We start from the raw sequence: 18,551 nt of genomic DNA, 5'->3' as shown, positions 1-18,551 counted from the left end.
GCAATACAGTGCTGGAATATAGTGCAGGAATATAGTGCTGGACTATTTATCCAGAAACTCTATCTTTCTCTGTTGAATTACCCAGATACAATTACCATTACCCCACACGATACAATTCTATAAGACATGCGACATAAGCCCCAGTGGCCTAATGGATAAGGCACTGGCCTCCTAAGCCAGGGATTGTGGGTTCAAGTCCCATCTGGGGTGGTTATATTTCATCCGCAAAACGTTAGTTTTTATTTCAAAACATATTCAGTCCGGTGTTAGTTATCATTAATAAATTAGGCAACAATTCCAAATGTTTTCATACAGACCAAGCAATCTGACGTATTTTACCCAGGTACAGACAGGATTGCGGGATCTATTTCACGACATCATGCAGCTTCTCGTTGCCACGTCAACGCGACGTCATTTGAAGCAGCGTGGCCATTTTAACTGGAGCTGCAGGGGGAAAAGATGAATTTGTAGGAGAAAACTGGGAGACGCCGGGGGATTCTGCCGCAGGTAAGCAGTCGACAGCGGACAAAATGCAGTCGCCCATGACAACCGGTCGAGTGCATTTGTCGACCCCTGGCTATAGGTAACCAAGGAAACCTTAAACAGGTCATGCACATTGCTCTGGGGAGTTCCTAACACAGCCTACAGGAACACTCATGCACCATTCGCATCACATTCCAAAAAAATTATAAAAACTAAATGCCAAGATATCATTCTAAAGCAAAGAATTCTCACTGAAGAAATCTGATGCCCTGTTATACACTTTTGTCAATGTTTCCACTTCTTGAGTCATTTCTTTCTACTTTTATCGGTGTATACGTTCTTTTCATAGTACATATTAAAAATAGTTGAAGAACAATACACAATAAAGCCTCACAAAGTACAATGATTAAAGGATGCATGGGAAAAAAAATACCCAATACTGACACATTGTAACAGATTTTTTTAAACTTTGCCCCCCAAGCTGAACCTGTCATTACTGACCATTCATGTTCCATCTTTTTAAATGTACCCTTTTCCTATTGAGAAACAATTTCTCCTTCTTTAAATTGTTTTTGTAAAACTGGAAGTCAACCTTCTTCTTTCTTAATTTCTTACACATAGGAAATTATTCTTTCACTATTTCATTATTTTCAATACGACCTAAAATGAAGTGTGATTATGAAAGCATGAGTGATAAATAATCTTGGCCTGGTGTGGTAAACAAATTAATTTAGAATTCAAATATAAACAAGCAATAAATTTTACATGTTCAAATCTTGCCAGAATGGTATAAAAAAAATAATCAGGACATTGGAGATTATAAACTAATAAATGAGTATTGCTAATGAGTATTCCTAGCACTGTCATAGGAAGTAAAACTCGTTCATTTCCTAGTATGGGTATTAAAGAATTAGTTGTACATACATCATTTTTACATCCCAACCACTTATTTACCCATAAATCTGTATGATTTAGAACAAATATATATTTTTCTGGCAAACTTTGTCGTATTCCTAGGATGTCATACACCCTTGTACTTTTTTCCCAATAGTAATAGAAATAATAGATTTTTTGTTCTTTTTCCTAAAAAGTGAAAACATATTTAGTCCCATAGGTGATTCTTTGCTTTAAAACACAATATTTTGACATATTTAGAGCCCAGCTGACTACATACACTGGATATATAATGCAACAGTGCCACCATGGGGTAGGTATTGTTACCAATATTGTCCTGGAACAGGATTGCATATTTTCTGTATATTTTTCTCGGCTCTCACACTGTCAGCTCTCCCCAGGGAAGTTACATGTTTTTTCCAAGCCCTGAAGAAGCCAGAGCTGTGTATATTGCAACATAGTTGTTACAAGTAATCCCCTTTACACAGCCTCTAGTCAGTTGCCCTGGCAACCTCCCAATGCTCATATTTGAGTATGTTTTAGTCCTCTCCCCCTGCTTTATCTGCATATTGTTATGCCCCTTAGTGTGTTCCTGTCTGACAGGAAAGTGTGCTCCCTCTTTTCAACAAGCAGCCAAAGTGAGTAGACACATCTTCCACTGCTCCCTCAGAAAGGAAATCCTTTTAACCTTCCCCTCAGAGAGGCACTTCCACATAGCAGGACACCTTCCTCTCATCAAGCAATTCTCCTCACAAGGGACATCCACTATTACATTCCATATACAAGAACTTATATACTCCTCTTATAACTGTTATACTGTAACTCCCTCAATAAAGTTGAAGAAAACAGAAGTGTGCTTTAAAAGGGGACGAGTTAAGCTACAGTACATGGATTTACTCATATGCCACATATGAGCCTGGGTCCAGAATAGATATCCTTCTATTTTTCAATAAAACACCTTTTTTGCTAAATAAAACTTGCGTTGGCCGGGAATCGAACCCAGGTCAACTGCTTGGAAGGCAGCTATGCTCACCACTATACCACCAACGCATAGTGCTGTATTCTGTAGTGCAGCAATACAGTGCTGGAATATAGTGCAGGTATATAGTGCTGGACTATTTATCCAGAAACTCTATCTTTCTCTGTTGAATTACCCAGATACAATTACCATTACCCCACACGATACAATGCTATAAGACATGCGACATAAGCCCCAGTGGATAATGGATAAGGCACTGGCCTCCTAAGCCAGGGATTGTGGGTTCAAGTCCCATCTGGGGTGGTTATATTTCATCCGCAAAACGTTAGTTTTTATTTCAAAACATATTCAGTCCGGTGTTAGTTATCATTAATAAATTAGGCAACAATTCCAAATGTTTTCATACAGACCAAGCAATCTGACGTATTTTACCCAGGTACAGACAGGATTGCGGGATCTATTTCACGACATCATGCAGCTTCTCGTTGCCACGTCAACGCGACGTCATTTGAAGCAGCGTGGCCATTTTAACTGGAGCTGCAGGGGGAAAAGTTGAAAATTGTAGGAGAAAACTGGGAGACGCCGGGGGATTCTGCCGCAGGTAAGCAGTCGACAGCGGACAAAATGCAGTCGCCCATGACAACCGGTCGAGTGCATTTGTCGACCCCTGGCTATAGGTAACCAAGGAAACCTTAAACAGGTCATGCACATTGCTCTGGGGAGTTCCTAACACAGCCTACAGGAACACTCATGCACCATTCTCATCACATTCCAAAAAAATTATAAAAACTAAATGCCAAGATATCATTCTAAAGCAAAGAATTCTCACTGAAGAAATCTGATGCCCTGTTATACACTTTTGTCAATGTTTCCACTTCTTGAGTCATTTCTTTCTACTTTTATCGGTGTATACGTTCTTTTCATAGTACATATTAAAAATAGTTGAAGAACAATACACAATAAAGCCTCACAAAGTACAATGATTAAAGGATGCATGGGAAAAAAATACCCAATACTGACACATTGTAACAGATTTTTTTAAACTTTGCCCCCCAAGCTGAACCTGTCATTACTGACCATTCATGTTCTATCTTTTTAAATGTACCCTTTTCCTATTGAGAAACAATTTCTCCTTCTTTAAATTGTTTTTGTAAAACTGGAAGTCAACCTTCTTTTTTCTTAATTTCTTACACATAGGAAATTATTCTTTCACTATTTCATTATTTTCAATACGACCTAAAATGAAGTGTGATTATGAAAGCATGAGTGATAAATAATCTTGGCCTGGTGTGGTAAACAAATTAATTTAGAATTCAAATATAAACAAGCAATAAATTTTACATGTTCAAATCTTGCCAGAATGGTGTAAAAAAAATAATCAGGACATTGGAGATTATAAACTAATAAATGAGTATTGCTAATGAGTATTCCTAGCACTGTCATAGGAAGTAAAACTCGTTCATTTCCTAGTATGGGTATTAAAGAATTAGTTGTACATACATCATTTTTACATCCCAACCACTTATTTACCCATAAATCTGTATGATTTAGAACAAATATATATTTTTCTGGCAAACTTTGTCGTATTCCTAGGATGTCATACACCCTTGTACTTTTTTCCCAATAGTAATAGAAATAATAGATTTTTTGTTCTTTTTCCTAAAAAGTGAAAACATATTTAGTCCCATAGGTGATTCTTTGCTTTAAAACACAATATTTTGACATATTTAGAGCCCAGCTGACTACATACACTGGATATATAATGCAACAGTGCCACCATGTGGTAGGTATTGTTACCAATATTGTCCTGGAACAGGATTGCATATTTTCTGTATATTTTTCTCGGCTCTCACACTGTCAGCTCTCCCCAGGGAAGTTACATGTTTTTTCCAAGCCCTGAAGAAGCCAGAGCTGTGTATATTGCAACATAGTTGTTACAAGTAATCCCCTTTACACAGCCTCTAGTCAGTTGCCCTGGCAACCTCCCAATGCTCATATTTGAGTATGTTTTAGTCCTCTCCCCCTGCTTTATCTGCATATTGTTATGCCCCTTAGTGTGTTCCTGTCTGACAGGAAAGTGTGCTCCCTCTTTTCAACAAGCAGCCAAAGTGAGTAGACACATCTTCCACTGCTCCCTCAGAAAGGAAATCCTTTTAACCTTCCCCTCAGAGAGGCACTTCCACATAGCAGGACACCTTCCTCTCATCAAGCAATTCTCCTCACAAGGGACATCCACTATTACATTCCATATACAAGAACTTATATACTCCTCTTATAACTGTTATACTGTAACTCCCTCAATAAAGTTGAAGAAAACAGAAGTGTGCTTTAAAAGGGGACGAGTTAAGCTACAGTACATGGACTTACTCATATGCCACATATGAGCCTGGGTCCAGAATAGATATCCTTCTATTTTTCAATAAAACACTTTTTTTGCTAAATAAAACTTGCGTTGGCCGGGAATCGAACCCAGGTCAACTGCTTGGAAGGCAGCTATGCTCACCACTATACCACCAACGCATAGTGCTGTATTCTGTAGTGCAGCAATACAGTGCTGGAATATAGTGCAGGAATATAGTGCAGGAATATAGTGCTGGACTATTTATCCAGAAACTCTATCTTTCTCTGTTGAATTACCCAGATACAATTACCATTACCCCACACGATACAACGTTATAAGACATCCGACATAAGCCCCAGTGGCCTAATGGATAAGGCACTGGCCTCCTAAGCCAGGGATTGTGGGTTCAAGTCCCATCTGGGGTGGTTATATTTCATCCGCAAAATGTTAGTTTTTATTTCAAAACATATTCAGTCCGGTGTTAGTTATCATTAATAAATTAGGCAACAATTCCAAATGTTTTCATACAGACCAAGCAATCTGACGTATTTTACCCAGGTACAGACAGGATTGCGGGATCTATTTCACGACATCATGCAGCTTCTCGTTGCCACGTCAACGCGACGTCATTTGAAGCAGCGTGGCCATTTTAACTGGAGCTGCAGGGGGAAAAGATGAAAATTGTAGGAGAAAACTGGGAGACGCCGGGGGATTCTGCCGCAGGTAAGCAGTCGACAGCGGACAAAATGCAGTCGCCCATGACAACCGGTCGAGTGCATTTGTCGACCCCTGGCTATAGGTAACCAAGGAAACCTTAAACAGGTCATGCACATTGCTCTGGGGAGTTCCTAACACAGCCTACAGGAACACTCATGCACCATTCGCATCACATTCCAAAAAAATTATAAAAACTAAATGCCAAGATATCATTCTAAAGCAAAGAATTCTCACTGAAGAAATCTGATGCCCTGTTATACACTTTTGTCAATGTTTCCACTTCTTGAGTCATTTCTTTCTACTTTTATCGGTGTATACGTTCTTTTCATAGTACATATTAAAAATAGTTGAAGAACAATACACAATAAAGCCTCACAAAGTACAATGATTAAAGGATGCATGGGAAAAAAAATACCCAATACTGACACATTGTAACAGATTTTTTTAAACTTTGCCCCCCAAGCTGAACCTGTCATTACTGACCATTCATGTTCTATCTTTTTAAATGTACCCTTTTCCTATTGAGAAACAATTTCTCCTTCTTTAAATTGTTTTTGTAAAACTGGAAGTCAACCTTCTTTTTTCTTAATTTCTTACACATAGGAAATTATTCTTTCACTATTTCATTATTTTCAATACGACCTAAAATGAAGTGTGATTATGAAAGCATGAGTGATAAATAATCTTGGCCTGGTGTGGTAAACAAATTAATTTAGAATTCAAATATAAACAAGCAATAAATTTTACATGTTCAAATCTTGCCAGAATGGTGTAAAAAAAAAAATCAGGACATTGGAGATTATAAACTAATAAATGAGTATTGCTAATGAGTATTCCTAGCACTGTCATAGGAAGTAAAACTCGTTCATTTCCTAGTATGGGTATTAAAGAATTAGTTGTACATACATCATTTTTACATCCCAACCACTTATTTACCCATAAATCTGTATGATTTAGAACAAATACATATTTTTCTGGCAAACTTTGTCGTATTCCTAGGATGTCATACACCCTTGTACTTTTTTCCCAATAGTAATAGAAATAATAGATTTTTTGTTCTTTTTCCTAAAAAGTGAAAACATATTTAGTCCCATAGGTGATTCTTTGCTTTAAAACACAATATTTTGACATATTTAGAGCCCAGCTGACTACATACACTGGATATATAATGCAACAGTGCCACCATGTGGTAGGTATTGTTACCAATATTGTCCTGGAACAGGATTGCATATTTTCTGTATATTTTTCTCGGCTCTCACACTGTCAGCTCTCCCCAGGGAAGTTACATGTTTTTTCCAAGCCCTGAAGAAGCCAGAGCTGTGTATATTGCAACATAGTTGTTACAAGTAATCCCCTTTACACAGCCTCTAGTCAGTTGCCCTGGCAACCTCCCAATGCTCATATTTGAGTATGTTTTAGTCCTCTCCCCCTGCTTTATCTGCATATTGTTATGCCCCTTAGTGTGTTCCTGTCTGACAGGAAAGTGTGCTCCCTCTTTTCAACAAGCAGCCAAAGTGAGTAGACACATCTTCCACTGCTCCCTCAGAAAGGAAATCCTTTTAACCTTCCCCTCAGAGAGGCACTTCCACATAGCAGGACACCTTCCTCTCATCAAGCAATTCTCCTCACAAGGGACATCCACTATTACATTCCATATACAAGAACTTATATACTCCTCTTATAACTGTTATACTGTAACTCCCTCAATAAAGTTGAAGAAAACAGAAGTGTGCTTTAAAAGGGGACGAGTTAAGCTACAGTACATGGACTTACTCATATGCCACATATGAGCCTGGGTCCAGAATAGATATCCTTCTATTTTTCAATAAAACACTTTTTTTGCTAAATAAAACTTGCGTTGGCCGGGAATCGAACCCGGGTCAACTGCTTGGAAGGCAGCTATGCTCACCACTATACCACCAACGCATAGTGCTGTATTCTGTAGTGCAGCAATACAGTGCTGGAATATAGTGCAGGAATATAGTGCTGGACTATTTATCCAGAAACTCTATCTTTCTCTGTTGAATTACCCAGATACAATTACCATTACCCCACACGATACAATTCTATAAGACATGCGACATAAGCCCCAGTGGCCTAATGGATAAGGCACTGGCCTCCTAAGCCAGGGATTGTGGGTTCAAGTCCCATCTGGGGTGGTTATATTTCATCCGCAAAACGTTAGTTTTTATTTCAAAACATATTCAGTCCGGTGTTAGTTATCATTAATAAATTAGGCAACAATTCCAAATGTTTTCATACAGACCAAGCAATCTGACGTATTTTACCCAGGTACAGACAGGATTGCGGGATCTATTTCACGACATCATGCAGCTTCTCGTTGCCACGTCAACGCGACGTCATTTGAAGCAGCGTGGCCATTTTAACTGGAGCTGCAGGGGGAAAAGATGAATTTGTAGGAGAAAACTGGGAGACGCCGGGGGATTCTGCCGCAGGTAAGCAGTCGACAGCGGACAAAATGCAGTCGCCCATGACAACCGGTCGAGTGCATTTGTCGACCCCTGGCTATAGGTAACCAAGGAAACCTTAAACAGGTCATGCACATTGCTCTGGGGAGTTCCTAACACAGCCTACAGGAACACTCATGCACCATTCGCATCACATTCCAAAAAAATTATAAAAACTAAATGCCAAGATATCATTCTAAAGCAAAGAATTCTCACTGATGAAATCTGATGCCCTGTTATACACTTTTGTCAATGTTTCCACTTCTTGAGTCATTTCTTTCTACTTTTATCGGTGTATACGTTCTTTTCATAGTACATATTAAAAATAGTTGAAGAACAATACACAATAAAGCCTCACAAAGTACAATGATTAAAGGATGCATGGGAAAAAAAATACCCAATACTGACACATTGTAACAGATTTTTTTAAACTTTGCCCCCCAAGCTGAACCTGTCATTACTGACCATTCATGTTCCATCTTTTTAAATGTACCCTTTTCCTATTGAGAAACAATTTCTCCTTCTTTAAATTGTTTTTGTAAAACTGGAAGTCAACCTTCTTCTTTCTTAATTTCTTACACATAGGAAATTATTCTTTCACTATTTCATTATTTTCAATACGACCTAAAATGAAGTGTGATTATGAAAGCATGAGTGATAAATAATCTTGGCCTGGTGTGGTAAACAAATTAATTTAGAATTCAAATATAAACAAGCAATACATTTTACATGTTCAAATCTTGCCAGAATGGTGTAAAAAAAAAAAATCATGACATTGGAGATTATAAACTAATAAATGAGTATTGCTAATGAGTATTCCTAGCACTGTCATAGGAAGTAAAACTCGTTCATTTCCTAGTATGGGTATTAAAGAATTAGTTGTACATACATCATTTTTACATCCCAACCACTTATTTACCCATAAATCTGTATGATTTAGAACAAATACACATTTTTCTGGCAAACTTTGTCGTATTCCTAGAATGTCATACACCCTTGTACTTTTTTCCCAATAGTAATAGAAATAATAGATTTTTTGTTCTTTTTCCTAAAAAGTGAAAACATATTTAGTCCCATAGGTGATTCTTTGCTTTAAAACACAATATTTTGACATATTTAGAGCCCAGCTGACTACATACACTGGATATATAATGCAACAGTGCCACCATGGGGTAGGTATTGTTACCAATATTGTCCTGGAACAGGATTGCATATTTTCTGTATATTTTTCTCGGCTCTCACACTGTCAGCTCTCCCCAGGGAAGTTACATGTTTTTTCCAAGCCCTGAAGAAGCCAGAGCTGTGTATATTGCAACATAGTTGTTACAAGTAATCCCCTTTACACAGCCTCTAGTCAGTTGCCCTGGCAACCTCCCAATGCTCATATTTGAGTATGTTTTAGTCCTCTCCCCCTGCTTTATCTGCATATTGTTATGCCCCTTAGTGTGTTCCTGTCTGACAGGAAAGTGTGCTCCCTCTTTTCAACAAGCAGCCAAAGTGAGTAGACACATCTTCCACTGCTCCCTCAGAAAGGAAATCCTTTTAACCTTCCCCTCAGAGAGGCACTTCCACATAGCAGGACACCTTCCTCTCATCAAGCAATTCTCCTCACAAGGGACATCCACTATTACATTCCATATACAAGAACTTATATACTCCTCTTATAACTGTTATACTGTAACTCCCTCAATAAAGTTGAAGAAAACAGAAGTGTGCTTTAAAAGGGGACGAGTTAAGCTACAGTACATGGATTTACTCATATGCCACATATGAGCCTGGGTCCAGAATAGATATCCTTCTATTTTTCAATAAAACACCTTTTTTGCTAAATAAAACTTGCGTTGGCCGGGAATCGAACCCAGGTCAACTGCTTGGAAGGCAGCTATGCTCACCACTATACCACCAACGCATAGTGCTGTATTCTGTAGTGCAGCAATACAGTGCTGGAATATAGTGCAGGAATATAGTGCTGGACTATTTATCCAGAAACTCTATCTTTCTCTGTTGAATTACCCAGATACAATTACCATTACCCCACACGATACAATGCTATAAGACATGCGACATAAGCCCCAGTGGATAATGGATAAGGCACTGGCCTCCTAAGCCAGGGATTGTGGGTTCAAGTCCCATCTGGGGTGGTTATATTTCATCCGCAAAACGTTAGTTTTTATTTCAAAACATATTCAGTCCGGTGTTAGTTATCATTAATAAATTAGGCAACAATTCCAAATGTTTTCATACAGACCAAGCAATCTGACGTATTTTACCCAGGTACAGACAGGATTGCGGGATCTATTTCACGACATCATGCAGCTTCTCGTTGCCACGTCAACGCGACGTCATTTGAAGCAGCGTGGCCATTTTAACTGGAGCTGCAGGGGGAAAAGATGAAAATTGTAGGAGAAAACTGGGAGACGCCGGGGGATTCTGCCGCAGGTAAGCAGTCGACAGCGGACAAAATGCAGTCGCCCATGACAACCGGTCGAGTGCATTTGTCGACCCCTGGCTATAGGTAACCAAGGAAACCTTAAACAGGTCATGCACATTGCTCTGGGGAGTTCCTAACACAGCCTACAGGAACACTCATGCACCATTCGCATCACATTCCAAAAAAATTATAAAAACTAAATGCCAAGATATCATTCTAAAGCAAAGAATTCTCACTGAAGAAATCTGATGCCCTGTTATACACTTTTGTCAATGTTTCCACTTCTTGAGTCATTTCTTTCTACTTTTATCGGTGTATACGTTCTTTTCATAGTACATATTAAAAATAGTTGAAGAACAATACACAATAAAGCCTCACAAAGTACAATGATTAAAGGATGCATGGGAAAAAAAATACCCAATACTGACACATTGTAACAGATTTTTTTAAACTTTGCCCCCCAAGCTGAACCTGTCATTACTGACCATTCATGTTCTATCTTTTTAAATGTACCCTTTTCCTATTGAGAAACAATTTCTCCTTCTTTAAATTGTTTTTGTAAAACTGGAAGTCAACCTTCTTTTTTCTTAATTTCTTACACATAGGAAATTATTCTTTCACTATTTCATTATTTTCAATACGACCTAAAATGAAGTGTGATTATGAAAGCATGAGTGATAAATAATCTTGGCCTGGTGTGGTAAACAAATTAATTTAGAATTCAAATATAAACAAGCAATAAATTTTACATGTTCAAATCTTGCCAGAATGGTGTAAAAAAAATAATCAGGACATTGGAGATTATAAACTAATAAATGAGTATTGCTAATGAGTATTCCTAGCACTGTCATAGGAAGTAAAACTCGTTCATTTCCTAGTATGGGTATTAAAGAATTAGTTGTACATACATCATTTTTACATCCCAACCACTTATTTACCCATAAATCTGTATGATTTAGAACAAATATATATTTTTCTGGCAAACTTTGTCGTATTCCTAGGATGTCATACACCCTTGTACTTTTTTCCCAATAGTAATAGAAATAATAGATTTTTTGTTCTTTTTCCTAAAAAGTGAAAACATATTTAGTCCCATAGGTGATTCTTTGCTTTAAAACACAATATTTTGACATATTTAGAGCCCAGCTGACTACATACACTGGATATATAATGCAACAGTGCCACCATGTGGTAGGTATTGTTACCAATATTGTCCTGGAACAGGATTGCATATTTTCTGTATATTTTTCTCGGCTCTCACACTGTCAGCTCTCCCCAGGGAAGTTACATGTTTTTTCCAAGCCCTGAAGAAGCCAGAGCTGTGTATATTGCAACATAGTTGTTACAAGTAATCCCCTTTACACAGCCTCTAGTCAGTTGCCCTGGCAACCTCCCAATGCTCATATTTGAGTATGTTTTAGTCCTCTCCCCCTGCTTTATCTGCATATTGTTATGCCCCTTAGTGTGTTCCTGTCTGACAGGAAAGTGTGCTCCCTCTTTTCAACAAGCAGCCAAAGTGAGTAGACACATCTTCCACTGCTCCCTCAGAAAGGAAATCCTTTTAACCTTCCCCTCAGAGAGGCACTTCCACATAGCAGGACACCTTCCTCTCATCAAGCAATTCTCCTCACAAGGGACATCCACTATTACATTCCATATACAAGAACTTATATACTCCTCTTATAACTGTTATACTGTAACTCCCTCAATAAAGTTGAAGAAAACAGAAGTGTGCTTTAAAAGGGGACGAGTTAAGCTACAGTACATGGACTTACTCATATGCCACATATGAGCCTGGGTCCAGAATAGATATCCTTCTATTTTTCAATAAAACACTTTTTTTGCTAAATAAAACTTGCGTTGGCCGGGAATCGAACCCAGGTCAACTGCTTGGAAGGCAGCTATGCTCACCACTATACCACCAACGCATAGTGCTGTATTCTGTAGTGCAGCAATACAGTGCTGGAATATAGTGCAGGAATATAGTGCTGGACTATTTATCCAGAAACTCTATCTTTCTCTGTTGAATTACCCAGATACAATTACCATTACCCCACACGATACAATGCTATAAGACATGCGACATAAGCCCCAGTGGATAATGGATAAGGCACTGGCCTCCTAAGCCAGGGATTGTGGGTTCAAGTCCCATCTGGGGTGGTTATATTTCATCCGCAAAACGTTAGTTTTTATTTCAAAACATATTCAGTCCGGTGTTAGTTATCATTAATAAATTAGGCAACAATTCCAAATGTTTTCATACAGACCAAGCAATCTGACGTATTTTACCCAGGTACAGACAGGATTGCGGGATCTATTTCACGACATCATGCAGCTTCTCGTTGCCACGTCAACGCGACGTCATTTGAAGCAGCGTGGCCATTTTAACTGGAGCTGCAGGGGGAAAAGATGAAAATTGTAGGAGAAAACTGGGAGACGCCGGGGGATTCTGCCGCAGGTAAGCAGTCGACAGCGGACAAAATGCAGTCGCCCATGACAACCGGTCGAGTGCATTTGTCGACCCCTGGCTATAGGTAACCAAGGAAACCTTAAACAGGTCATGCACATTGCTCTGGGGAGTTCCTAACACAGCCTACAGGAACACTCATGCACCATTCGCATCACATTCCAAAAAAATTATAAAAACTAAATGCCAAGATATCATTCTAAAGCAAAGAATTCTCACTGAAGAAATCTGATGCCCTGTTATACACTTTTGTCAATGTTTCCACTTCTTGAGTCATTTCTTTCTACTTTTATCGGTGTATACGTTCTTTTCATAGTACATATTAAAAATAGTTGAAGAACAATACACAATAAAGCCTCACAAAGTACAATGATTAAAGGATGCATGGGAAAAAAAATACCCAATACTGACACATTGTAACAGATTTTTTTAAACTTTGCCCCCCAAGCTGAACCTGTCATTACTGACCATTCATGTTCTATCTTTTTAAATGTACCCTTTTCCTATTGAGAAACAATTTCTCCTTCTTTAAATTGTTTTTGTAAAACTGGAAGTCAACCTTCTTTTTTCTTAATTTCTTACACATAGGAAATTATTCTTTCACTATTTCATTATTTTCAATACGACCTAAAATGAAGTGTGATTATGAAAGCATGAGTGATAAATAATCTTGGCCTGGTGTGGTAAACAAATTAATTTAGAATTCAAATATAAACAAGCAATAAATTTTACATGTTCAAATCTTGCCAGAATGGTGTAAAAAAAATAATCAGGACATTGGAGATTATAAACTAATAAATGAGTATTGCTAATGAGTATTCCTAGCACTGTCATAGGAAGTAAAACTCGTTCATTTCCTAGTATGGGTATTAAAGAATTAGTTGTACATACATCATTTTTACATCCCAACCACTTATTTACCCATAAATCTGTATGATTTAGAACAAATATATATTTTTCTGGCAAACTTTGTCGTATTCCTAGGATGTCATACACCCTTGTACTTTTTTCCCAATAGTAATAGAAATAATAGATTTTTTGTTCTTTTTCCTAAAAAGTGAAAACATATTTAGTCCCATAGGTGATTCTTTGCTTTAAAACACAATATTTTGACATATTTAGAGCCCAGCTGACTACATACACTGGATATATAATGCAACAGTGCCACCATGTGGTAGGTATTGTTACCAATATTGTCCTGGAACAGGATTGCATATTTTCTGTATATTTTTCTCGGCTCTCACACTGTCAGCTCTCCCCAGGGAAGTTACATGTTTTTTCCAAGCCCTGAAGAAGCCAGAGCTGTGTATATTGCAACATAGTTGTTACAAGTAATCCCCTTTACACAGCCTCTAGTCAGTTGCCCTGGCAACCTCCCAATGCTCATATTTGAGTATGTTTTAGTCCTCTCCCCCTGCTTTATCTGCATATTGTTATGCCCCTTAGTGTGTTCCTGTCTGACAGGAAAGTGTGCTCCCTCTTTTCAACAAGCAGCCAAAGTGAGTAGACACATCTTCCACTGCTCCCTCAGAAAGGAAATCCTTTTAACCTTCCCCTCAGAGAGGCACTTCCACATAGCAGGACACCTTCCTCTCATCAAGCAATTCTCCTCACAAGGGACATCCACTATTACATTCCATATACAAGAACTTATATACTCCTCTTATAACTGTTATACTGTAACTCCCTCAATAAAGTTGAAGAAAACAGAAGTGTGCTTTAAAAGGGGACGAGTTAAGCTACAGTACATGGACTTACTCATATGCCACATATGAGCCTGGGTCCAGAATAGATATCCTTCTATTTTTCAATAAAACACTTTTTTTGCTAAATAAAACTTGCGTTGGCCGGGAATCGAACCCAGGTCAACTGCTTGGAAGGCAGCTATGCTCACCACTATACCACCAACGCATAGTGCTGTATTCTGTAGTGCAGCAATACAGTGCTGGAATATAGTGCAGGAATATAGTGCTGGACTATTTATCCAGAAACTCTATCTTTCTCTGTTGAATTACCCAGATACAATTACCATTACCCCACACGATACAATGTTATAAGACATCCGACATAAGCCCCAGTGGCCTAATGGATAAGGCACTGGCCTCCTAAGCCAGGGATTGTGGGTTCAAGTCCCATCTGGGGTGGTTATATTTCATCCGCAAAATGTTAGTTTTTATTTCAAAACATATTCAGTCCGGTGTTAGTTATCATTAATAAATTAGGCAACAATTCCAAATGTTTTCATACAGACCAAGCAATCTGACGTATTTTACCCAGGTACAGACAGGATTGCGGGATCTATTTCACGACATCATGCAGCTTCTCGTTGCCACGTCAACGCGACGTCATTTGAAGCAGCGTGGCCATTTTAACTGGAGCTGCAGGGGGAAAAGATGAAAATTGTAGGAGAAAACTGGGAGACGCCGGGGGATTCTGCCGCAGGTAAGCAGTCGACAGCGGACAAAATGCAGTCGCCCATGACAACCGGTCGAGTGCATTTGTCGACCCCTGGCTATAGGTAACCAAGGAAACCTTAAACAGGTCATGCACATTGCTCTGGGGAGTTCCTAACACAGCCTACAGGAACACTCATGCACCATTCGCATCACATTCCAAAAAAATTATAAAAACTAAATGCCAAGATATCATTCTAAAGCAAAGAATTCTCACTGAAGAAATCTGATGCCCTGTTATACACTTTTGTCAATGTTTCCACTTCTTGAGTCATTTCTTTCTACTTTTATCGGTGTATACGTTCTTTTCATAGTACATATTAAAAATAGTTGAAGAACAATACACAATAAAGCCTCACAAAGTACAATGATTAAAGGATGCATGGGAAAAAAAATACCCAATACTGACACATTGTAACAGATTTTTTTAAACTTTGCCCCCCAAGCTGAACCTGTCATTACTGACCATTCATGTTCTATCTTTTTAAATGTACCCTTTTCCTATTGAGAAACAATTTCTCCTTCTTTAAATTGTTTTTGTAAAACTGGAAGTCAACCTTCTTTTTTCTTAATTTCTTACACATAGGAAATTATTCTTTCACTATTTCATTATTTTCAATACGACCTAAAATGAAGTGTGATTATGAAAGCATGAGTGATAAATAATCTTGGCCTGGTGTGGTAAACAAATTAATTTAGAATTCAAATATAAACAAGCAATAAATTTTACATGTTCAAATCTTGCCAGAATGGTGTAAACAAAAAAATCAGGACATTGGAGATTATAAACTAATAAATGAGTATTGCTAATGAGTATTCCTAGCACTGTCATAGGAAGTAAAACTCGTTCATTTCCTAGTATGGGTATTAAAGAATTAGTTGTACATACATCATTTTTACATCCCAACCACTTATTTACCCATAAATCTGTATGATTTAGAACAAATACATATTTTTCTGGCAAACTTTGTCGTATTCCTAGGATGTCATACACCCTTGTACTTTTTTCCCAATAGTAATAGAAATAATAGATTTTTTGTTCTTTTTCCTAAAAAGTGAAAACATATTTAGTCCCATAGGGGATTCTTTGCTTTAAAACACAATATTTTGACATATTTAGAGCCCAGCTGACTACATACACTGGATATATAATGCAACAGTGCCACCATGTGGTAGGTATTGTTACCAATATTGTCCTGGAACAGGATTGCATATTTTCTGTATATTTTTCTCGGCTCTCACACTGTCAGCTCTCCCCAGGGAAGTTACATGTTTTTTCCAAGCCCTGAAGAAGCCAGAGCTGTGTATATTGCAACATAGTTGTTACAAGTAATCCCCTTTACACAGCCTCTAGTCAGTTGCCCTGGCAACCTCCCAATGCTCATATTTGAGTATGTTTTAGTCCTCTCCCCCTGCTTTATCTGCATATTGTTATGCCCCTTAGTGTGTTCCTGTCTGACAGGAAAGTGTGCTCCCTCTTTTCAACAAGCAGCCAAAGTGAGTAGACACATCTTCCACTGCTCCCTCAGAAAGGAAATCCTTTTAACCTTCCCCTCAGAGAGACACTTCCACATAGCAGGACACCTTCCTCTCATCAAGCAATTCTCCTCACAAGGGACATCCACTATTACATTCCATATACAAGAACTTATATACTCCTCTTATAACTGTTATACTGTAACTCCCTCAATAAAGTTGAAGAAAACAGAAGTGTGCTTTAAAAGGGGACGAGTTAAGCTACAGTACATGGACTTACTCATATGCCACATATGAGCCTGGGTCCAGAATAGATATCCTTCTATTTTTCAATAAAACACTTTTTTTGCTAAATAAAACTTGCGTTGGCTGGGAATCGAACCCGGGTCAACTGCTTGGAAGGCAGCTATGCTCACCACTATACCACCAACGCATAGTGCTGTATTCTGTAGTGCAGCAATACAGTGCTGGAATATAGTGCAGGAATATAGTGCTGGACTATTTATCCAGAAACTCTATCTTTCTCTGTTGAATTACCCAGATACAATTACCATTACCCCACACGATACAATGTTATAAGACATGCGACATAAGCCCCAGTGGCCTAATGGATAAGGCACTGGCCTCCTAAGCCAGGGATTGTGGGTTCAAGTCCCATCTGGGGTGGTTATATTTCATCCGCAAAACGTTAGTTTTTATTTCAAAACATATTCAGTCCGGTGTTAGTTATCATTAATAAATTAGGCAACAATTCCAAATGTTTTCATACAGACCAAGCAATCTGACGTATTTTACCCAGGTACAGACAGGATTGCGGGATCTATTTCACGACATCATGCAGCTTCTCGTTGCCACGTCAATGCGACGTCATTTGAAGCAGCGTGGCCATTTTAACTGGAGCTGCAGGGGGAAAAGATGAAAATTGTAGGAGAAAACTGGGAGACGCCGGGGGATTCTGCCGCAGGTAAGCAGTCGACAGCGGACAAAATGCAGTCGCCCATGACAACCGGTCGAGTGCATTTGTCGACCCCTGGCTATAGGTAACCAAGGAAACCTTAAACAGGTCATGCACATTGCTCTGGGGAGTTCCTAACACAGCCTACAGGAACACTCATGCACCATTCGCATCACATTCCAAAAAAATTATAAAAACTAAATGCCAAGATATCATTCTAAAGCAAAGAATTCTCACTGAAGAAATCTGATGCCCTGTTATACACTTTTGTCAATGTTTCCACTTCTTGAGTCATTTCTTTCTACTTTTATCGGTGTATACGTTCTTTTCATAGTACATATTAAAAATAGTTGAAGAACAATACACAATAAAGCCTCACAAAGTACAATGATTAAAGGATGCATGGGAAAAAAAATACCCAATACTGACACATTGTAACAGATTTTTTTAAACTTTGCCCCCCAAGCTGAACCTGTCATTACTGACCATTCATGTTCTATCTTTTTAAATGTACCCTTTTCCTATTGAGAAACAATTTCTCCTTCTTTAAATTGTTTTTGTAAAACTGGAAGTCAACCTTCTTTTTTCTTAATTTCTTACACATAGGAAATTATTCTTTCACTATTTCATTATTTTCAATACGACCTAAAATGAAGTGTGATTATGAAAGCATGAGTGATAAATAATCTTGGCCTGGTGTGGTAAACAAATTAATTTAGAATTCAAATATAAACAAGCAATAAATTTTACATGTTCAAATCTTGCCAGAATGGTGTAAAAAAAAAAATCAGGACATTGGAGATTATAAACTAATAAATGAGTATTGCTAATGAGTATTCCTAGCACTGTCATAGGAAGTAAAACTCGTTCATTTCCTAGTATGGGTA

General features: G+C 38.2%; 6 non-coding genes across 6 annotated transcripts; 5 read left to right on the top strand and 1 right to left on the bottom strand.

Moving 5' to 3' along the window:
* Positions 1-137: 137 nt before the first annotated feature.
* TRNAR-CCU (transfer RNA arginine (anticodon CCU)) lies at positions 138-210 on the top strand. The gene has a single exon. It is a non-coding gene; the product is annotated as a tRNA-Arg (tRNA).
* A 4,839-nt stretch (positions 211-5,049) lies between these two features.
* Positions 5,050-5,122, top strand: TRNAR-CCU (transfer RNA arginine (anticodon CCU)). The gene has a single exon. It is a non-coding gene; the product is annotated as a tRNA-Arg (tRNA).
* Positions 5,123-7,268: 2,146 nt separating this feature from the next.
* On the bottom strand, positions 7,269-7,340 carry TRNAG-UCC (transfer RNA glycine (anticodon UCC)). Its single transcript has one exon. It is a non-coding gene; the product is annotated as a tRNA-Gly (tRNA).
* Positions 7,341-7,500: 160 nt separating this feature from the next.
* On the top strand, positions 7,501-7,573 carry TRNAR-CCU (transfer RNA arginine (anticodon CCU)). The gene has a single exon. It is a non-coding gene; the product is annotated as a tRNA-Arg (tRNA).
* A 7,278-nt stretch (positions 7,574-14,851) lies between these two features.
* Positions 14,852-14,924, top strand: TRNAR-CCU (transfer RNA arginine (anticodon CCU)). Its single transcript has one exon. It is a non-coding gene; the product is annotated as a tRNA-Arg (tRNA).
* A 2,378-nt stretch (positions 14,925-17,302) lies between these two features.
* TRNAR-CCU (transfer RNA arginine (anticodon CCU)) lies at positions 17,303-17,375 on the top strand. Its single transcript has one exon. It is a non-coding gene; the product is annotated as a tRNA-Arg (tRNA).
* Positions 17,376-18,551: the final 1,176 nt, after the last annotated feature.

This window comes from Ascaphus truei, unplaced genomic scaffold (genome assembly GCF_040206685.1).
Source record: "Ascaphus truei isolate aAscTru1 unplaced genomic scaffold, aAscTru1.hap1 HAP1_SCAFFOLD_371, whole genome shotgun sequence".
In the NCBI taxonomy this organism is placed as follows: domain Eukaryota; kingdom Metazoa; phylum Chordata; class Amphibia; order Anura; family Ascaphidae; genus Ascaphus; species Ascaphus truei.
Note: the sequence above shows the minus strand (reverse complement) of the source record. Positions and strands in the feature narration are given on the sequence as shown.